We start from the raw sequence: 21701 nt of genomic DNA, 5'->3' as shown, positions 1-21701 counted from the left end.
CACCTCCTCCACGCCGCCAGCTGCCGTGGGAGGGGGATGCGGGCGGTCGAGCTGCTAATCCACGCCGCCAGCTGCTGTGGGAGGGGGAAGCGGGCGTCGAGCTCCTACTCTCCACGCCGCCAGCCGCTGTCGGAGAGAGGGAGTGTGGCAGCCGATAGCGACCTCGGTAGGAGCTATGGTGGTTAGGCATGAAGGGGGGGGGGGGGCGGCAAACAAGAGGCGGTTTCCTAGAAAAGATGGGGAAGAGTCGGGAGAGATAGTACGTGGCGGAGGCTAACGCACGCACGACTCTGATGGTACCACTACCACCACTCCACCCATATGTCAGCTACAGCCACACCGTGAACACACACCAAGCCGTCCCACCCTAAACGTGATGAAAGGAAAACAAACTCTAAGCTACCACCACAAATCGTTACGCAGCACCGAAAATACACGCAGAAAAGAAATAACAGGAATCAAATCATCTGAAACAACACGTGTTAGCACTAAGTTAATCCTCACATAGGCTCAAAATTCTAAGAAAAATCAAACTTATTAAGCTTTAATATAGTACTAGCAAGATGGGGCACGGCAGCACGCCGCGCCGGTGAGAGGACATTGACAGTAAATGCATATGTGACATTGACTATATATGGAAATTTTATCAATATATATATGGTGCACACAACTATGAGTCGGAACCTATAGTTCAGTGGTAGATAATAAAGCAGTTGATGTTGCTTTTGCAAGGCAAAACAACACATGCTCGTGCGGTCCTACATTTTTAAGGCTTATATGGTCTATGATACATATAGTATGTGTAAAGCAGGCCGCATAGATCAGTACGCCAACCTTGTCAGTAGCAAGACTGAATACCTATTGAAGCAATCACCTGTATCTTTACAGAAATCATTAGTACATGCTATCCAGTGTATGCATCCTTTGGAGCCAACTATCAAACGAATGAATGACATGTTACCTTGGGGCGGCCATAACCGCCATCACAATAACTGTGAGGACTAATGTTTCCTTCGTCAGATGCTCAACATTTGTAAACCGTCGGTGAAGCCGGCACTCAGTTGCCGCGGTAAGCTTCTAAGTTCTCGTCAGATCAGTGGCATCAATGACCCGTGTGATGGCAATGGCTCTATAACCCAAACAAATTAAGGATCGAATACCATCTCACCATTAACTACATAAGAAGAAACAGGCTCACAATTCTTCTGAGAAAAAAAACCCAGAGACGATCAAGTTATATTACAGAATGCAGATTGGCTACCATTGGCTAACGACTTGATACAGATGTGGCTAATTATTTGTTTTCAATCGTCATATACTCGTTATATAGGATAGCATCCATATGTTCTCTCCAAGCTCTGGCACTTCCTGGACCGTCTGCTCTAGATTAGATGTTATTTTATCCCCCATCATAATAATGTTGACAAAGAAGTAATAAGTTTTGTGCGTTCTAAATGTATGAATGCAAAAAAAGAAAATTATCAAACTCTACGCCATGATCTTCCATCGTGTGCCTGAAGCTATAGCTTCCATCCTTACTATCTTGCCATATATGAACAGTCTGTAAAGTTTACAAACAAAGCAGTGAAACCCATAGTTGCCGGACTGGAAATGACAACATGTTACCGAATCCCAGTTCAGCACTCCTTCCATCTATGATTAAGCACCCTCATCATCAAGGGTTACGCACTCGCCTCATCTATGGTGCACTCTTGTTGGTAGTATCTAATATACACGTGATCAACTTCGGCAAGATACTATGGCAAAATAAAGGAAAAGCTGACTTTCTAAATATTCAGACTCTCTATCCGTGAGCACTTCAGGTGGAGCTCGTCAATATCCCTTTTATGTATCATCACTCTAGTTTTTTTATAGGTTAACTTCGAATGGTGAAACATCATTGCATCTACAAATTAATTATCAGCATTGGTTTCCTATTTTACTATTAGAAGACATTTTGACTACGAAGGTAATGAAGGAAGTGAAACATACTGCGGAAACACTCTTAAGCAAACCCGCTTGGATGTCCTTCAAAAGTTCAGCAACCTTTTCAAGCCAATTGCATTTCTCAAGATCCTGCAGAAGGAAGTGGATATATGAGACAATCTTACATATCAGATGAAGAAGAGAGATATGCATAAGAACCAGAAATAATTAAGTTCAACTATATACTTATTTGATTCCATGTCCATCTCTTTACTAAGAAAATCACAACAACTATTGATTGTAGCACAAATTGAAAAGGACGATGATGAGCATAGACTTCTCCACTTTTGGAACTACCTTCATAGACACATATATAGCTATGCACTATCATGTGAAGAAAGGAGTTGTTTCTTTTTATATATCTTGTTTGGAATATGAACATCATACTTTGCTATTAAAAATTATTCACAACATTGAATATATTTGAGTGATTACTATGTCATTTAAATGGATCTAAGGACTTAATTTCCCACACAATGAAGGTAAGAGAACTGATTGCCTTTGTGCACCTAGGAAGTTGTTTCAGAAAAGCAAATACGCGGGAAAAAAGAGCAGCGCTTGATCAGGGAAACAACCATCCAAAACCTGTAAATGTCTAAATTTGTTCACTGTTCCTTTTCCTTTTAATCACAAAGCGGTCAAGGCAGTAGTATCTTCATTTAATGTACCAAAATATTTCTAACATTTTTTCATTTGCTCTGCTGCTTCTTGGCTATAATGAAGTATAATTTCAAGTGTTGGCAGTATAAACAAAGGTTAAGTATTCCATTTTTATATGTATTATTGTAGTATTTAACATAGAAAGAACAAACAATTATGCATTTCCAAGCTATTCATATATACTGCATAGGTAAAATAATCATACATGGATATGGAGGTACTCCATATTATAGCATGTCTCGGGAACAATTACTTTGGTCATTTCAGCGACACATATACTTCTATTTGCTGTGGTTGAGCTAGCTTTACTTTGATGGAGATGGAATTAGGTGGTTGCTGCAAGAAAAATAGAAATTGAAATCAACATCTTTCTACAATGATATCTAACTTATTAAAGTGACAGTTTTCTCGGACATCCACCTAGTAAGGTGGAGCTTTTTACTTAGGAAAAAATAAGTAAGCATGATAAAATCTAATAGTAGGCCTTATACTTAGGTGAAGCCTTGAACAGAGAATTATCCACTTAGAGTATGAAAGCTTCGAGAGTATAATAAGAACAATAATCCCAACATCAGAAAAAGGACATTACATCATGTCTTGGATAGGAAAATCTAACTTTGTTGTTTAGTTCCTTTAGCCGAGAGTTGGGACTTCTGCAATCATCTTGCTTACACATAAGTCATTAGGATTATTTTGCTGTAATCATTGTTCGAGAGAGTGGAAGATTTTGAGAGGATAGTCAGGTTCACAACAAAAACTAAAGAAAGTGTTGGTAAATATGCAGGAATCAAACGTGGCATTCAGTAAATTGTACATTTGTACATTACTATTAGGACTTGTACGTACCGACGGCCAGACGCCAAGGTGGAGTTCAGGACAAATAATTTTTCAGGATTGAAGGGTCACACAGGATAGGGAAAATAGTGTGTGAATGATCCTGCGGATAAATGCACTGAATTTTGTACGCTACAGTTTCCTCTGCTATTTGAACAGATCCCTCACTTATGTATCCCACAAATTCAAGAGTCTTCTTCCATACCTTGATCTCCTACCAGTTATCATTCAATGATAGAACCAATGAAACCTAGCAAAAAATGACACAAGATCGAACCAATTACCTACATATATAGTCTAAAAAGGCAATTCTGGAACTTCCTTTGACCAAGAAAAATAAGAGAATAGTTTTGGTACTTCGTGTTTGAGTAGTTGGTGGCAGCGCTTAACAAAATAAATGGATCAAGGTCGGTACTGAAATATATAAGTTTCTTCTAAACCGGAAGCATCAGAATACACAAGTGCGAAGAAATTCTGCAATTAAGCATATATATGAAAATTCTCTTAATGTCGGCATTTGGAACATATAAAGCAAATAAGAAATTAGTAGTTCATCCATTAAACAAAAAGGTACGGAAAGCAAGGCGCCAAGTTTAATTCCACAAACGGTTGTCATGCTACTTGCTCAAGGCAAACATAATGCACTATATGAGCATTCTAATTTTTAATAAAGGAATGTAATAAGCGAACAATTCAATGGCAGAGGTAAAAGAAGAGAACACGAAGTTCATGTGAGCACGCATCATAAGGGTCCAGAATTTTCTCGTGATAAAAATGCCGCACCATGAAGACAGCAAAGCGAGGATGGGGAAAGCAGTCAGAACTATTCTCCTGTAAACAACCCGAGTGGTTGAGACTTCTCTTTCTCCCCCTTCCGATGAACTCGTGAGTTCATCTGGATTCGATCCTCCCGGCAAGACGCTGGGGATTGTAACCTATGAATTCGTGAGAGCCCATCTATCTATCGAGCGGTCTGTGACATATTGGATACTAAAAAAGGAACAAACAATTTTACAGATTAAAAAAAATGCAATTTAACTTCCATGCCTGATCCAATAAAAAAAGAACCAGCAATAATGTCTGGCAAATAGTCCTACACCACTACGTGCTACAGAATACAGAAATTGGTTTTCAGGCATCAAACAACCTAATTTGGTAACAATTAATCTATCTGATTACACGTATCAGAAACATGCATCTCATCCTCTAAATTACCATGAATTGTATATGCAAAAAAAAAATTGGCGCACGGGAGTCTCCTTTTGGAGTTTCAAAAATTGGTTAAGGTTGAGTAGTCAATCTAGGGATACAAAGCAAGAACGCACATTACCCTGCCAATTTAAGTGGATAAGACAAAGACGGTTATCTGGAAAAAAAATGTCATAGATATGAAAGCGATAAAAAGACATGATAAGTTGTCTACACATTTTCTTGTTGTGCAATCCCATCTTTTCAAACAGTGTTCATAGGTAATATTTGTTCCACCAATCCAATTCTTGTTTACCCAAGCAATATGCATTATGACCTTCACCCTATTTACTGATGACACATAGAGTATTTCAGAAAAAGAAAGTGCATGCCGATTTATTCAAAATAGCAGAAGATTTCTTCGATAGTAACCCAATATCCAAAGCAAGAACTACAAACTTAAGGGAAGGCTAAGCACTGTTGGATCGAAAAACTGTATTGGTTCTGTACTTCTTTTTCTGTGCTGAATCTCGCCCTCACAGTAGGTCTTGTATGCCACTTGATAATTGACCTTTCAACTCAAACATTGAGGGCGTAGTGGGAGATCAAGTTGATAAGCAGTATAGTATCAATAGCATAGAGTCCCTTCCAAGAACATACATATTTATATGTGTACCCCATATTCAAATCTGAACCACCAGTGCATCAAGAAAGAGAATATGACAGCACCCACTGTCTGATGTAGGACCTGAATCTGAAGAAGAGCAGCCTGAAAAAGGACAATAAACAGAGCCAGCCTGCAGATCCGAAGATTAATCAGTAGAATTACTAAGACCGATCACCTTTAAGAAAGACCAAAGAAATCCAGTAAGCCAAGATGAATTGCAAGCCTCCAAGCGTCCATGTCAACAGAAAAATCACAGGCTAAACCGGCATGCTCTCGTCAAGAGAAAATGGCTCGACAACGGGCAGAAGTAGCAGCTGGACAAACGGTTCGAGCCAACAGAAGTAGCAGGGGACAATTTGCTCACATAGTCAGAAATGTACATAATATGCAGATACCTAACACCCATTTTCATGAATGGATTTGGAGAAAATACCTGAGATAGCGGTGACCTGCGCATGTGTATCCATCCATTACTAATCTACTGCCAGTAGGTGGTACTGCCCAAGTAAGAGCACCGACCTATGTATAAACAAAACAATTGCCAATTAGTTACTTGTGTTGTTTCGCACTCAGCTTTTTGAGGATCAGTTACTTCCGTGGTTTTAACTGAAACTGTATATGAGTAAGACTGTAAGAGTTTCAGTTAACAAAAAAAATTCAGTTTCAGGAAAATTATATATCCTTGCTGCAAACCGAATAGTATGTGCTAAAGTTCAGATTCATCGACAGATAGTCCACACCATAGCTAGAGAAACGAACTTGATAAATCAACAGCTTGGAACATACAATATTTTTTATGCAGTAGCACATCTCAACAGCTGCGTACATTCCTAGAATTTTGTTTAACAGGGCAATATCCTACCTGGTCATCAAAGCAATTGCAGTCACAGCCAAACATGGCAAAAAAAAATTAGACCAATGCCTAAAGAAAAACAACTCCGTCCTCGTTTGAAATCCAAGTGCTAGTCAAGCCAAAATAAATTAAATATTTCAGAAAACCCACATTAGTATGTGTTCATGCCTCGACACTTAGATTAAACACATCAGATCAAGAACATCTCCAACTATCTAGAACAGCGGGAGCAGCCTGCAAACATAAAGAAATGACTGAAAATTAATTCATGAACACATGAGAATGGCAAAATAAATGCAATCTTGTCTACAGGTCAAACCAAGGCAACACGTTACAGAGAATTGATGGAAGAAGAAGGGGTCGGGTTATCACCATCAACGGAACAGCAAATGGAGAAGCCGGCGGTGGGGAAAGCAAGGACCAGTGGTGGGGAGAAGCCCTGGACAGAGAATCTAATACGCGCAACTGCAGCATGCTCCTCCTGACGGCCTCACCCACGACCTGCTCCACCGGTTGACAATGTCCAGAAGGATGTATGCGCCCCTTGCCGCGGCCTCCAGGTACCAGGTCCCGGCTCGCCGTCTGCGCCTAGAAGAGGCCTAGCCACGCCGGCAACACCATCTAGAACGCCGCCAAGACCTGCAACCCGATGCACGCACCGATGATGGCCACGGCGGCAGGTAAGAATAGTAGAGGGTCACCCTAACTGCAGGAAGGAATCAATATACTTCTCAATTCACATATAGTGCAGCTGAATAAAGAAAAGGTCCATAAAGGCCAAACATTTTCATATTCACGGTTCACCAAAATTGCACCAGAGGGTAAAAATATCACTTATCAGTTGGTAGCTTTGCGAACAAATATTGGCGGGTATCTAAATCTGAAATAATCTGGAAACCTAACATGATTGGGAGGTGAACAGATTTCACTTTATTGCTGATAAGGTATCAGTGTCCTCCGTCATACAATTTCTTCTATCGTGAGCCTTCTTGATGCTAATAAAACAGCGATGATTAAATACGATTGTCGCCACTTGTGACGGCGTCATTTTTCATAGATAGTAATTCTCACATTAAAGAAAATTTGAATCATTAAGCACATGAGGGGTCACTCTGTGGCACATGGTGATTCAGAACTAAATGACCCACAAAACTATCCATAGCAGAGTACTAAGCATGAGTGCCAAGTTTTAAATAGTTGCAAGGTTGTGACATTGGCCATGATAAAATTACTATGCAAAGCTTGTCGTTTCTGGCCACATCCTGAAGCTAAGAGCAAGGAGAAATTGTAATACCTTCAAAGAAACACCTTGAAACTGTAAGAACTTATGGGTCAACCGGGCTGCACTAATGTTAGTACCTTAAGCTTATGAACGTTAATTTTGAATGTTCAGTTCCTGGCAAAGCAAGATAAAATATCAACCATCAATCATCATCGAAATTAACCATTACAATTCTATAGTAAGTGCTGAATAGTGCAGTGAGCAAAATCTAGAGGAATAAACCCACTATATATATTGCCAAGCATTTGTTGCAAATCACCAAAATAGTGTAGTGAGAAAAAAAAACATATGGAGAAAAATCTTCACGGCACCATACCTCGAACACCCAGTTCAGTCCATGTTTGACTATACAGTGAGCTCCAATATGTAATTGCGGAATCTTACAGCGAAAAAAATTCAGATCATCAGACCACTCCCAGCAGCCATAATTAATATATCCAGGCTAGCAAGAAGAAATCTCAGATGCACTGCATGCTAAGCATATGGGTTGTCGGTTGGATGAATTGCTTTAGGCCACACAGACCAAGTGAGAAATCTGAAAATACACTGATTGAGTTCTTGTAGGCATACCAACAAACACTTCTAGGCACCAAAATCACAGAGCAGAGGACTTAATCATCAGAAAATTCCCATCGGCACCTACCTCCTTCCCGCTTCCGGTCCTGAGCCAACAGGGAGGAACTGAGGCAGGGGCTCCCACGACAGCCAGGGAGAGAGGGGGAGGGCGCCCGTGTCGGTGAGAGGAGGAGGCTTGAGCGCCGCCCCCACTCGGCCACTCCAGTTCGTCTGCTCTGCCGGCGACCACCCACACGTCCTCCACTTGAGAGAGGATTGGCCACGGGGATGGCCGCACAGGTCAAGAAGAAGAGGAGGGCACCGGGCCCTCATTCCTCAACCTCGCCGCCAGCCACCTCGAGAAGGAAAGGGGACGTTTGAGATCCTTCTCCACGCCACCAGCCGTCTCGGGAGAGAGAGAGGAGGGTGCAGCAAGCTGATAGCTGCGCACACGGCAGAGAGGGAGAGAAGTGGCCTCTGGCCCTAGCGGCACATCTTGATGATTGATGGTACCGCCATGGAGACAACCACAGGCGAGACGGCCAACTGAGAGAGGAGGCCCTCGTTTTGGAAAGAAGAGGCACCGCGCTACCTGCTGACTTCCGCGGCAGCCGCCGCTCGACGCATCCGGCCCAGCTGCATTCAGCAGCAGCTTGCTCCGTCCAAATTTCGGCCGACCTCGACAGCGGCGCCATTCACGGCCGCCTCTACATCGTCGCCCAAGAAGCGGCACGACGTGGTGAAGGCGGGTTGGCGACCCAAAAAGAGGAAATGAGAGATGGTGGGCAAATTGGTTGGCCAGCTCGGGAATCGACGCACCATTAAGCGGCGTGGCACCGCTTTGACTATTATAGCAAGGCTACAGCCACACGCCCGGGGAACTGCATAGGTGTTTCTCAGCCTTCCTAAAATTCTATGGAGCACCAAAGTATACACAGAAAATTCTCTTAGCAAATCAAACTATCTAAGCACTTACGTGTCAACATCACAGTAATTTGGAAATAGGCTCAAAATTATGAGAAAAAAGAAGTGTGTTACTCTTTAATATAGTAGTTATAGTTATGTGATACTATTACTTTCAACTATCACGATTTTTCTCAATTAATATATTCCTTTTAGTCAACTTGCATATGCTTACATCAAATCGTTAGCAGAAAATATGCTTGTGCGTTGCTACCGGACATATCAAATGGCCGTAGCAACATCTAGATCAGCATATCAAATGCCCCAATTGTTAGCAGAAAATATTATGTATACATGAAATATCATGATCGACTCATCACTCATTTGATCCACGTGTATTAGTAATTAGCTGTAGGGTAATATTTACAGATACCATATCTAGGTCAGCATGACGCAGACAACAACAGATTACTAACACCATCACTTGTAATAAGCTACACCGCGAAAAATTAATCAATCTTCTCTAGAAAGTTTCATACAACCTTGTCGTCATGAGAGTATGATTCAGTTAAAATGAATCTAAGAGCAATGCACCGCTTATAGTGACCGAGCCAGGGAAGTTGAGATCTTGATCACACCAAGCTCAACATCCTTTGTAACTTGTAGATGCTTACACCAGGAAGATGAGAGTGTTCGTATCAGAAAAGGTGAACTCCAAAAAGTCTCATAAGGTCGCTCCGAACAAAATCGCGGCCTAGCGTGTGGATCCATCCCTAAAACGGATGACCGCGGTGTCCGGGACGGCTTAAACCCGGTCCAAATCTAAGTTAGGTTTGCGTGGCCGCGGACACCGAGCGCTGGCCGCTCGCATCCTCCCCTGTCCTCCCCTAGCCCACGTGTCATAGGAAGAAAACTTCGTTTTTCATTAAAATTAAACATATTACATTTTTCTTAATACTACCTACTACTAGCCTAGCTACCCAGGACTCGCGGCCGACTCGCCGCCGCGGCCGTGGGTTTCACTCGACGCGGGCGGCCTGTACGCGTGAGGATTCCACTCCAGCTTACAAGCTGGGTGGCCCGGCGGCGGCCATCTTGCGTCGTTCCTCCGCGGCCGCCCTCCTCCTTTCCATCCTCACAGCTAGGGCGCGGGCGCGGTCCTCCCGCACAACGTCCTGTGCCTCGAGGCGAAGGCGGCCGGCGTCCTTGGCATCCTTGATCCCCTCCTGGTGAAGTTTGGTGGAATTTTGGGCATTTGGTCTTTGGTCCATGGCCCATTATCAAATTCTGAAACTCACATGGGCCATTCCAATAATCAGTGGCAGCACTAGTGGGGGCTAAAGTTTATTCCCACATTGCTAGTTGGGAGAGAGTTGGAGTGGTATATAAGGTGGGCTGTTCTAGTCCTAGTAAGTGAGTAACAAGAGAGAGAGCCCTCGCGCACTCCTCCTCCTCCGTCGCCCGCCTCGCCTCGTCACGACATGTCACGACGCGCCGCGGGTTGCGGGAATCTCGCCGAGCCGAGCTTATCTTTTTGCCGTTTGGGAAATTAATTGTGTAATCAATTTTGAGTCATTAACGGACGCATTACTCAGCCGTTTTCTGGATCGTGGCTGTGCCGACTCGGACGTGGGCTGCGTCCCACGACCTTCCCGAACCGCACTATATAAGCGCGGACGCCAACCCTAGCCTGTACCAGACGCATATGTGACTACCTGTTTCCAGTTCATTGCGACGCCGCCTTCGTCTTCCTCATCCCGTCCGTCGGCGTGCACCGACTGCCGGGACAGTAGGCCTCCGGAACCCTGCCTCTCGTGAACCTGTACGGGTGAGGGGCAATCGGGTTTTGGGGAGCGCTCGGGCGCGACTACCGGCATCACGACGTCGTCATCGGACGACGAGTTCCTCCACACCGACAACTTCTTCCCGGACCTCAGCGACTTCTTCGACAACCTCAACATGGGCGACAACGACGCTGCTGCGAAGTATGTGATCTTGTCGTTTCTCTTTCAGTTTCTGTTAGAGTTCCTTATTCTAGTTTATGTGGTAGATGCGATTGGTTTATCTTGTTTAGATGTGATCTGTTCATCTATCTTACTAATCTGCACGATTAGTTTATTTATTGTTTTCATAGTCATGATTTATCATTTACTTGTACGGATTATTTCATATGGAAATTTGCTTATATATTCAACAATCCAAAAACCTGATTTTAGGCAAATCAATTCAAGCAGCGTTGCTGCCGCTACTCGACCTCCCCTCTTTGATGGTATGCATTACAAGAGGTGGCGCACAAAGGCAGTTCTATGGTTTACAAACCTAGGCTATTTTAGCGCCACAGATGCTAGACCTGAGGGGCCTCTCTCTGCAGAGGAGCAGGAAAAGTTTGAGAAGGTCGACGCCATGTTTAAGGCGGCCTTGTTCACCATTCTTGGGGACAACATTATTGACCCGTACATGGCTTTCGACCATGGTAAAGATGCGTGGGATGCGCTCGAGGCCAAATTTGGGATCTCGGACGCTGGCACTGAATTGTATGTCATGGAGCAATACTATGACTACAGGATGACTGATGAGCGCTCCGTGGTTGAGCAGGCTCATGAGATTCGAGTCCCTTGCCAAAGAACTCGAGCAGTTTAAGTGTACCTTACCGGACAAATTTGTGGCCGGTGGCATTATTGCCAAGCTTCCTCCCTCGTGGAGGAACTTTGCTACTTCTCTGAAACATAAGAGACAAGAGTTTTCCGTTTCGGATCTCATTGGATCTCTTCATGTGGAAGAGAAGGCGAGAGCAAAGGACACACGTGCTCGTAGTTTTGAGGGAGGTTCTAGTGCCAATGTGGTACAGAAGAAAAACTTCCAATCTCACAAGTCTAAGAATAAGAACAATGGAAAAGACAAGTTTGACGAGAAGAACAAAGCCTCTAACTCAACCAACTTCAAGAGGAAGACTCCTTATAAGAAGAAAGGGAACTGCCATGTTTGTGGCGCTCCTGGACATTGGGCTCCTGATTGCCCAGAACGCCATGATCGGCGTGGGAACAGCGGCAAGTCCGCAAATGTTGTCATTGGTGTTGATACTGAGATGAAGGACGTTGGGTACGATATTTCTCCTACTGTCCTTTCAGTATGTAATTCTCCTGATTGGTGGATAGACACCGGAGCCAATACACATGTATGTTCCGATGTCTCTATGTTTTCTTCTTATCGGGTCGCAAGGACTTGCTCCGTGCCGATGGGAAACCGGCTCACGTGCTTCTGTTCGTGGTGTTGGTACGGTGGATCTGAAGTTTACTTCAGGAAAGACCATCCAGCTGAAGAATGTGCAGCACGTTCCATCAATTAATAAGAATCTCGTTAGCGGATCGCTTTTATGTCGAGATGGTTTTAAGTTGGTTTTTGAGTCCAATAAAGTTGTAATTTCCAAGTGTGGACAATTTGTTGGAAAGAGTTATATGTGCGGAGGCTTGTTCCGCTTATCTCTGTCAGACATATGTACTCAAATTATTAATCATGTTTGCAATGATAGTGAGTCCGATATTTGGCATTCACGACTTTGTCATATTAACTTTGGGTGCATGACGCGGCTAGCGAATATGAATATAATTCTGAAATTTTCTATTGTCAAAAATCCAAGTGCCAAGTATGTGTGCAATCTAAGCAACCACGTAAGTCTCACAAGACTGCGGAGGCAAGAGACTTGGCACCACTAGAGCTTATACATTCGGACCTTTGTGAAATGAATGGTGAATTGACAAAAGGAGGAAAAAGATACTTCATGACTTTAATTGATGACTCTACTCGATATTGTTATGTGTACCTCCTGAAATCTAAAGATAAGCTCTTAATCACTTCAAAATCTTTAAAGCTGAAGCAGAAAACCAACTTGATCGAAAGATCAAGCGGCTAAGGTCTGATCGTGGTGGAGAGTATTTTTCCAACGAGTTTGATTCTTTTTGTGCGAAACATGGTATTATCCATGAGAGGACGCCTCCCTACTCACCTCAGTCAAATGGGGTGGCCGACAGAAAGAACAGTACTCTAACTGATTTGGTTAACGCCATGTTAGATACATCGGGTCTATCCAAGGCATGGTGGGGGGAGGCGATATTGACTGCGTGTCATGTCCTAAACCGTGTCCCCACAAAGAACAAAACCATTACCCCTTTTGAGGAATGAGAAAGGAAAAGGTTGAAACTCTCTTACCTACGAACTTGGGGCTGTATGGCGAAAGTAAATGTGCCGATACCCAAGAAGCGCAAGCTTGGACCAAAAACCATGGATTGTGTTCTTCTGGGATATGCATTTCATAGCATTGGCTACAGATTTTTGATAGTAAAATCTGAGGTATCCGACATGCATGTTGGTACAATTATGGAGTCGAATGATGCGACTTTCTTTGAGGATATCTTTCCTATGAAAGAAACGTCTAGCTCATCAATTCAGGAGATGCCCAGTTCATCTACTCAGGAATTATTTCCTGAACCTACCATGGCTATAGAACACCTTGATAATCCTGTGGAGGATGACAATGAAGCTCCCAAAAGGAGCAAGAGACGAGAGGACTCGCAAAGTCCTTTGGTCATGATTTCATTGTGTACCTCGTGGATAATACTCGCACTTCTATTTCAGAAGCCTATGCATCTCAGGATGCTGACTACTGGAAGGAAGCTGTCCGTAGCGAGATGGATTCCATCTTAGCTAATGGAACTTGGGAGGTTACTGATCGTCCTTATGGGTGCAAATCTGTAGGATGCAAGTGGGTGTTCAATAAAAAGCTTAGGCCCGATGGTACTATTGAAAAGTACAAGGCACGTCTTGTGGCCAAGGGTTATACCCAGAAAGAAGGTGAAGATTTCTTTGATACATACTCACCTGTTGCCAGATTGACCACCATTTGAGTGCTACTTTCCTTGGCTACCTCACATGGTCTTCTCGTTCATCAAATGGATGTTAAGACTGCTTTCCTAAATGGAGAGCTTGAAGAGGAAATTTATATGGAGCAGCCAGATGGATTTGTAGTAGATGGTCAAGAAGGAAAGGTGTGTAAGTTGTTGAAGTCTTTGTATGGGCTTAAGCAAGCGCCTAAGCAGTGGCACGAGAAGTTTGAAAGAACTTTAAACGCTGAAGGCTTTGTTGTAAACGAAGCTGACAAGTGTGTATACTATCGCCATGGTGCGGGCGAGGGAGTTATACTTTGTCTCTATGTCGATGATATATTGATATTTGGGACCAACCTTACTGTGATTAAGGAGGTCAAGGAGTTCCTATCTCATTGTTTTGAGATGAAGGACTTGGAAGTAGCTGATGTGATCTTAAACATCAAGCTACTGAAGGATGACGGTGGTGGGATTACATTGCTTCAGTCCCACTATGTGGAAAAGATCCTGAGTCGCTTCGGGTATAGCGACTGCAAATCTTCTCCAACGCCTTATGATCCTAGTGTGATAATTCGAAAGAATAAAAGAATTGCTAGAGATCAATTGCGATATTCGCAGATCATTGGCTCGCTTATGTATTTAGCCAGCGCCACGAGGCCTGACATCTCCTTTCCTGTAAGTAAACTCAGCCGTTTTGTGTCTAGACTTGGAGATGTTCATTGGCATGCTCTTGAGAGAGTTTTGCGCTATTTGAAAGGCACTGCGAGTTATGGCATTCACTATACTGGGTATCCAAGGGTACTTGAGGGTTATAGTGATGCAAATTAGATATCTGATGCTGATGAGACTAAGGCCACAAGTGGTTATTTGTTTACACTTGGAGGTGGTGCTGTTTTCTGGAAGTCTTGCAAGCAGACCATCATTACGAGGTCAACTATGGAAGCAGAACTCACAACATTAGACACAGCCACTGTTGAAGCAGAGTGGCTTCATGAGCTTTTGATGGACTTACCTGTGGTTGAGAAACCAATACCCGCTATTCCTATGAACTGTGATAATCAAACTGTGATCGTCAAAGTAAACAGTTCTAAGGATAATATGAAGTCATCAAGACATGTGAAGAGGAGACTGAAAACTATCAGGAAAATGAGAAACTCCGGAGTTATAGCGTTGGATTATATCCATACGTCTAGAAACCTGGCAGACCCCTTCACAAAGGGACTATCACGAAACATGATAGAAAGTGCATCGAGGGAGATGGGTATGAGACCCACACTATGAGCTGCCCACGGTGGTAACCCACTCTATGTGATCGGAGATCCCGTGAATTAGAGCTGGGAGACAAGCTGTTGGTCAGCTGGGAGGAGAGTATATATCCCTATAGCAATTTTACCACTCCGTAAGATGCAATACTCTCCTAATCTGCATGGCAGGTTGATAATTATCTTAATGTGTTCTAAGTGGCTTATCTTAGCAGAGATGTTGTCCTGCAGAACATCTTTTGAAGAACACACCTATATGAGTCTGATTGTTAAACGTCGCAATCTATGAGAGTTGGGTGCTCTCTAGTAAACTCATGAAAGGCCCCGGAGTATGACGTATAAGCTCCAAACCGTGAGGAAGCCTCGCGGCAGCCTAGTATCGGTCTAGGCTTTGTATGAAGCTAGTGCGCAGAAAACTTGTAGTTCAAGGCATAGTCCACTATCCAAGTTGCAATCTAGTGTAATATGAAGCTTTAAGTGGAAGTTCAACTTAACAGTCTCCACGATATACCGGTATATAAAACAATGTTCTGGAAACTTACTGATGAGATGTGCCAATGAGAGTTTGTGGGGGATTGCTGGAATTTTGGGCATTTGGTCTTTGGCCCATGGCCCATTATCAAATTCTGAAACTCACATGGCCCATTCCAATAATCAGTGGCAGCACTAGTGGGGGCTAAAGTTTAGTCCCACATTGCTAGTTGGGAGAGAGTTGGAGTGGTATATATAAGGTGGGCTGTTCTAGTCCTAGTAAGTGAGTAAGAAGAGAGAGAGCCCTCACGCACTCCTCCTCCTCCGCCGCCCGCCTCGCCTCGTCACGACACGACGCGCCGCGGGTTGCGGGAATCTCGCCGAGCCGAGCTTATCTTTTTGCTGTTTGGGAAATTAATTGTGTAATCAATTTTGAGTCATTAACGAACGCGTTACTCAGCCGTTTTCTGGATCGTGGCTGTGCCGACTCGGACGTGGGCTGCGTCCCACGACTTTCCCGAACCGCACTATATAAGCGCGGACGCCAACCCTAGCCTGTACCAGACGCATATGCGACTACCTGTTTCCAGTTCATTGCGCCGCCGCCTTCGTCTTCCTCATCCCGTCCGTCGGAGTGCACCGACTGCCTGGACAGTAGGCCTCCGGAACCCTGCCTCTCGTGAACCTCGTACGGGTGAGGGGCAATCAGGTTTTTGGGAGCGCTCGGGCGCGACTATCGGCATCACGACGTCGTCATCGGACGACGAGTTCCTCCACACCGACAACTTCTTCCCGGACCTCAGCGACTTCTTCGACAACCTCAACATGGGCGACAACGACGCTGCTACGAAGTATGTGATCTTGTCGTTTCTCTTTCAATTTTTGTTAGAGTTCCTTATTCTAGTTTATGTGGTAGATGCGATTGGTTTATCTTGTTTAGATGTGATATGTTCATTTATCTTACTAATCTGCACGATTAGTTTATTTATTGTTTTCATAGTCATGATTTATCATTTACTTGTACGGATTATTTCATATAGAAATTTGCTTATATATTCAACAACGTTGCCGTTGTTGCCGGCCTAGCTCCGCCTCCGCGGCCTCCTTGTGGGCGCGCCGATCGAGCGAGGGCATCTGGATGAGGCTGCGGGCAGCCTCCTGAGCGATGAGCTCGTTCTTCCGCCCGATGAGGTCGCCTAAACGGCGGCGACCGGCCCAGACGGAGGCCTCGTGCTCCCTCGTCTCGCGCGTGAGCTCGGCGAGACGCTCCTTGATGGCGACGTTGAGCTTCGCCATCTCACGGTCATGGACAGCCTCCTCCCCGTCGGCGTCCGCGACGGCATACGCCTCCTCCTCATCGACGGGGTCGGGACCTCTACCAGCTCCGCTTCCTCTGCCTTCTTCACCGCCTCCTCGGCCGTGACGCGGATTGCCTCGTCGTCGGCGACCCACCGCGCGTCCTGCCGCTCCTCCTCCCTCGTTCGCGGGAACCTAGCGCGGGCGACGAGGTAGAGCTTGGTCCACGTGGTCTGCAGGGTGCGCGACATGGCGATGGAGGAGGAGAGGGCGCCGGAGAAGGTAGAGGGGGAGAGGGCGGCAGAGCGTGTGGTCTGCGAGGCCGCGCGCGCCGTCTTTTATAGCCGGCGGCCTTGGCGGGAAACTTGGACGCGAGCGCACGCCCTAGTCCTTTTCGCGTCCGCAGGAACGCTGGTGCGCACGGGAACTTTCCCGCACGTTCTCCCGCCCACCATTGTTGTCCCTGCCATGATGCAGGGCCGCCCAAAGAAGACGAGCCACATGGCGGCCCTTTGGGTCACCGCGTAGGACGCAACGTCCAACCCAAACAGACACGCGGACGCGGGGCGCTGTCCGCACGGCCACCCAAACAGCCCAAGGTGCCTAAGCCCCGGACCGAAATTTCCCTTGGGCACATGCCACAGGGTATCCCCAAACCACCCCGGGGGTGGTCTGGTGGCATTTGGACAGCACGGGAAAGGGAAAGGAAGGAAACGGAAAATAAAAATTAGATGATTATTATACAACAAAACATCACATATATAGCTCTGATTTTTTCGTTAAAAATGTCATGTCAATGCCAGAGTATAAACTATATCATTTTTCACAGATGTTGCATGCAAACGAACTCTGTAACAGAAAATAATACATAGATTTCAAGGACATATCAAGAATAGATAAAGAAAAATTTCAGGAGTAACATGAATCATATGTATTCCCAGGAATAGAAAAGATAACAAAAAATTCAAGAAAATGTCAAGAAATTTAGCACACACAGATGATTAGCATAATAACAACCATATCTGCGCACATCAGCACAAGCATACACAGTCTGACATTCCAAGTCATACAGGATAAATATAGTATGCTAATTATGGTTTACAAATGGAAATGGTAGTTATGGTCAAATATCCAGCAAGATAAAGTATGTTGCTCCAGTTATTCCATCGACTTTGCCAAAGAACCTGCAAGAGCAAGGAATTGAATATAAGCAAGAGGAAGTATGTCCCGGAACAAATTCAGGCTACAACAGTTTAGTACATTGCTTTCCAAGCACAACATCGATGCATCTACATAAGAAAGCCAAGACTACCGGTACATTCTTGCAAAGGAGAAGATTAGGAAGTTAGGTACAAGCGCTCATATTCAAGAAAGAGAGGAATTGAATTAAATGCCGGCCTATCTATCTACATCTGCTTTTTCTTCAGTGGAAGTCCATTTGCATGCAGCACAAGGGAGGGGAAGGGTAGGGGAACAAAGCAAGCAACTCCAACTTTTTACTGTTATAAGATGCTGTCAATGACAAGCAGCTAGCTTTATTAGATGGATTAACTTGAGGTAAAAAAGCAGTGTAGTTAGCTGCTTGTTGGAGAGATAATTGTGGAGGATAACAACAAGGACAAAACACCCAAACAAGTGACTTGACAGACAAATACAATAGCAAACAGGTTCAGTGATACATGGGCCTAAGTAATACACACATACTTGATGATCTAGTTCATGAATATACCACTGTTTGCAGGACAAATACAGCAGCGGGAAAGGTACCTGGAAAACACCCACTATTGATCTAGCAACACTTTCTGGACAATTAATCTAGCGACACTTCCGGGACAATTAATCCAGCGACGTGGTGGTATCGCCTGCACCATAAGGACGTGATAGTCATATCTACAAGCAATTACAAGTTTAAAACTGGAACCAATAATAGGGAACAGAAAACAGTATATTCATGACATCCAATTTTGGTCATTGGCTAAAGCTTAACAGTAGATCACCTTCACAGTGTACAAGTAGAAAATGGAAGGAGACAACATGTTGTTAAAAAAAGAAAGGAGATGATGCATATTATTTACAGAGAACATTCTTCACAGAGATGAAACATGTCACTAAAGTCTATGCCCTAATCTCATAGCAAACTCATGCAACCACGATATCGGCAAACAACCTTGACATGCCATGTAAAACAACACAAAGTGGAGTCATTACTTGGCACTAACAATTACCAAGATATGCAGAGCACCAATACATTAGAACTTCCTGTTATAAACTCCAACCAAAGAAATAGCTAGTAAAAGCATACTGCTGAACACAGGACAGAGAACCAACGAACACATGTTCCAAGCTGAACATTACTTGACAAAGATTGATGTATAAGAAATACAAGAGCTACACAGTATGGCACCAACCGAATGATTTTGTTAGAGAAGCCCTTTCTAGTTTCACCGTTATGAGAAATAATAAAACCATTTCAAACATTGAGAGAAGGTATGAGCGCGTGAATTTTCAGCTCAAGGACGCAGATAGCATCTGCTTGAATAATAGGAAAAGAAAGGTAAACTTTGAGGAAGAAAAAATCATCAATGTTGTACACACATAAGTTTCAATAGATCTTTTCCTTTACATCTAAAGTTCTTATTGTGGCAAGATGGTGAGTTCAGTCAACACACGCATGCACATAGAAAGGGGAAAATAATTGTGGTGCTTTATGCTATGCTCAAAACTGAATTGCACATAGCTCAGTCCAGTAGTGGATAGATGCAAGTCCGCAGTTTTCTCTGAAATTTATGTTACTATCGTTTGGGGGGGCATCTAAGCACTTGCCAAAAAATGCATGTGCTTCTTGTCTAAGCTGTGTTTAGATGATCTGATACTCTGGTGAGGTCCTACATTCTTTTTCTGTCATTTTTAATCCAACTTGGATATTGGTCAGATATAGTCTCACTCCATGTCCGTAAGCAAGGCCTGAAACAAATCTACCAAATTATTAGAAGCATATTACCATAGTTATATCTGAACTCTTGCAACATGAAGTAACTGGACAAATGCATGAAATACATTAGAACTTCCTGTTATCAACTCCAGTCCAAACTAAAGCCAAAAAGTGAAATTATAGCCTAATCAGTCAACTATGTCTGCAAGTCTAGAAGTAATGAGTAGGCAGAGCATCCAGAAATTAGTAGAAATTGCTATCTGAGTAGAAATTGCTATCTGATCTACCTCAGTACAGATCCTCCCTCATTTCTTGCTCCTTGCTGTACCAAGATTGTGGATCTGGAGCAACAAAGATGATGAATGCAGATCGAAGAAGAAAATGAAAAGGGAAAAAGAAAAAAGAAAAAAACGAAGAAGGAAGAAGAGGTGAAGGTCATTACATTACTCACCGGATCACCATCGTTGTTGCCAGAGCAGAAAAGATCTTGAAGGCGGATCACGGTAAGATATCAATCTACTCTCATAATTTCTCAAGAGCTATTCCAAGAGTACAAAGAGATCCAGCTTCATTATTTACGCACAGTATGATGTTCTTTCCGAATTTTCCTAGAGCTATCCTAGCATTAGAGCAAATATAAATATGGTTCTAGCTGTAGAATAAAAGATAAATCTGGGGAGCAGCAATGCAACATAAAGATCTAACAACATAAGTAATATGATAAGAGAAATACTGCCAGGTTTTCGTGCAAACAACTTTGAGATATGTTGTAGTGGACCAGATCGGTGCATGTACCTGTATCCAAGGCCGATGGACAGGTGGCTTCTACGGACAGATTCGGCCGCCCTCCACAGGAAGACGCAGACGTCCAGGCGCTTCAGACTTCCTTTTTGCGGATGGTGCGGCTCTGATGCTGCTCTCGTCATAGTGGCCCCCTCATGACCCTCCTGTTCGAGGTAATTTGCTAAGAGCATGTCTAACAGACCCCCTAAATTTATGCCCCGTATAACCCGAGTAGAGTGCCCTGTATTCGATTTTGATCGGCCGGAAACTCGTCCGAGCTAGCAGATCCCGTATCCCTAAACTGTAAAAAGACATATTCTCAATGTTTTTTTTTTCCTCTTCTTCCTCCTCTCCTTCTTCCTCCTCCAGCCACTGCCCTAGGTCCTGCCCCGCCCATGCCCGCCCCGGCTGGCCGCCGCCCCTGCCGTCGTCCCTGCGCGCCGCCACCGGCCGTGGGCCGGCCGCCCCCGCCCGCCACGGCCCCCGTCGCGCGACGGCGCCCCACCCCCTGCCCCAGGCCCTGCCCTGCCCCGGAGATCCTGCTTGCGCATGGCTAGAGATGACGTCTTCAAGACTGATTTGCATCCATGCGGTGCGCGTCGCCCGCGTATGTGTGTCCCTTTGTTTACTTCATGAATCATTGGTCGGGCCCTCGGATTGGAATTAGCATGCATCATCTCTATGGGTCTGAACTTCGTGTTGCAATTTAATGGTGTTCTTGCTGTGGAGGAGCGTAGTACGTAGATGTGCATTCGCTAGCTAGACGGATTCGCGCGCGGCCGGGGCCGGGGTTCGCATGCAGTAGCTTTGTTTCATCAAAATTTCCTTCTCGTTCGTGCGCAACTGCAGATTGACGGCGGCGTGCAGTTGCGATTTCATGAAAACTTCAGCGCGCCACGAGTGGGTGGTTGGCCCTGTATTCAGCCTCCCGCCCCGTACAAGTAAGGGGCGAAAGCCCGCCCCGTAATCGAAAACAACAAAAATCGGAGCGGGAGCCGTTTTTACGGGGTCTGCTAGATGGCCGGGTAGAGCCGAACCCTCAAATCGACGGTTATTATATGGGTTTGCCCCTTTTACGGGGTCTGTTAGACCTGCTCTAACGCCTTCAGTGGCAGGGCTGCAACACACACAAGTATCAGTAACATCTAC

At 44.5% G+C, this 21701-nt stretch overlaps 1 long non-coding RNA gene across 8 annotated transcripts; it reads right to left on the bottom strand.

The window, feature by feature from the left end:
* Positions 1 to 1098: 1098 nt before the first annotated feature.
* LOC124685487 lies at positions 1099 to 8801 on the bottom strand. 8 transcript variants are annotated; one of them, XR_006997478.1, is made up of 9 exons: positions 8114 to 8801; positions 7787 to 8005; positions 7483 to 7584; positions 6561 to 6827; positions 6122 to 6422; positions 3493 to 5854; positions 2852 to 2982; positions 1993 to 2076; positions 1099 to 1174 (listed from the first exon to the last, which is right to left on the bottom strand). It is a non-coding gene; the product is annotated as an uncharacterized LOC124685487 (long non-coding RNA). The 8 variants fall into 8 exon arrangements; XR_006997484.1 differs by lacking the exon at positions 1099 to 1174 and having other exon boundaries at positions 1903 to 2076; positions 3493 to 3730; positions 3838 to 5854; XR_006997504.1 differs by lacking the exon at positions 1099 to 1174 and having other exon boundaries at positions 1903 to 2076; positions 3493 to 3730; positions 5179 to 5854.
* Between the last annotated feature and the right edge of the window lie 12900 nt (positions 8802 to 21701).

This window comes from Lolium rigidum, chromosome 1 (assembly GCF_022539505.1).
Source record: "Lolium rigidum isolate FL_2022 chromosome 1, APGP_CSIRO_Lrig_0.1, whole genome shotgun sequence".
Classification (NCBI taxonomy): domain Eukaryota; kingdom Viridiplantae; phylum Streptophyta; class Magnoliopsida; order Poales; family Poaceae; genus Lolium; species Lolium rigidum.
The sequence above is the reverse complement of the archived record's forward strand: the minus strand, read 5'-3'. Positions and strand labels throughout refer to the sequence as shown.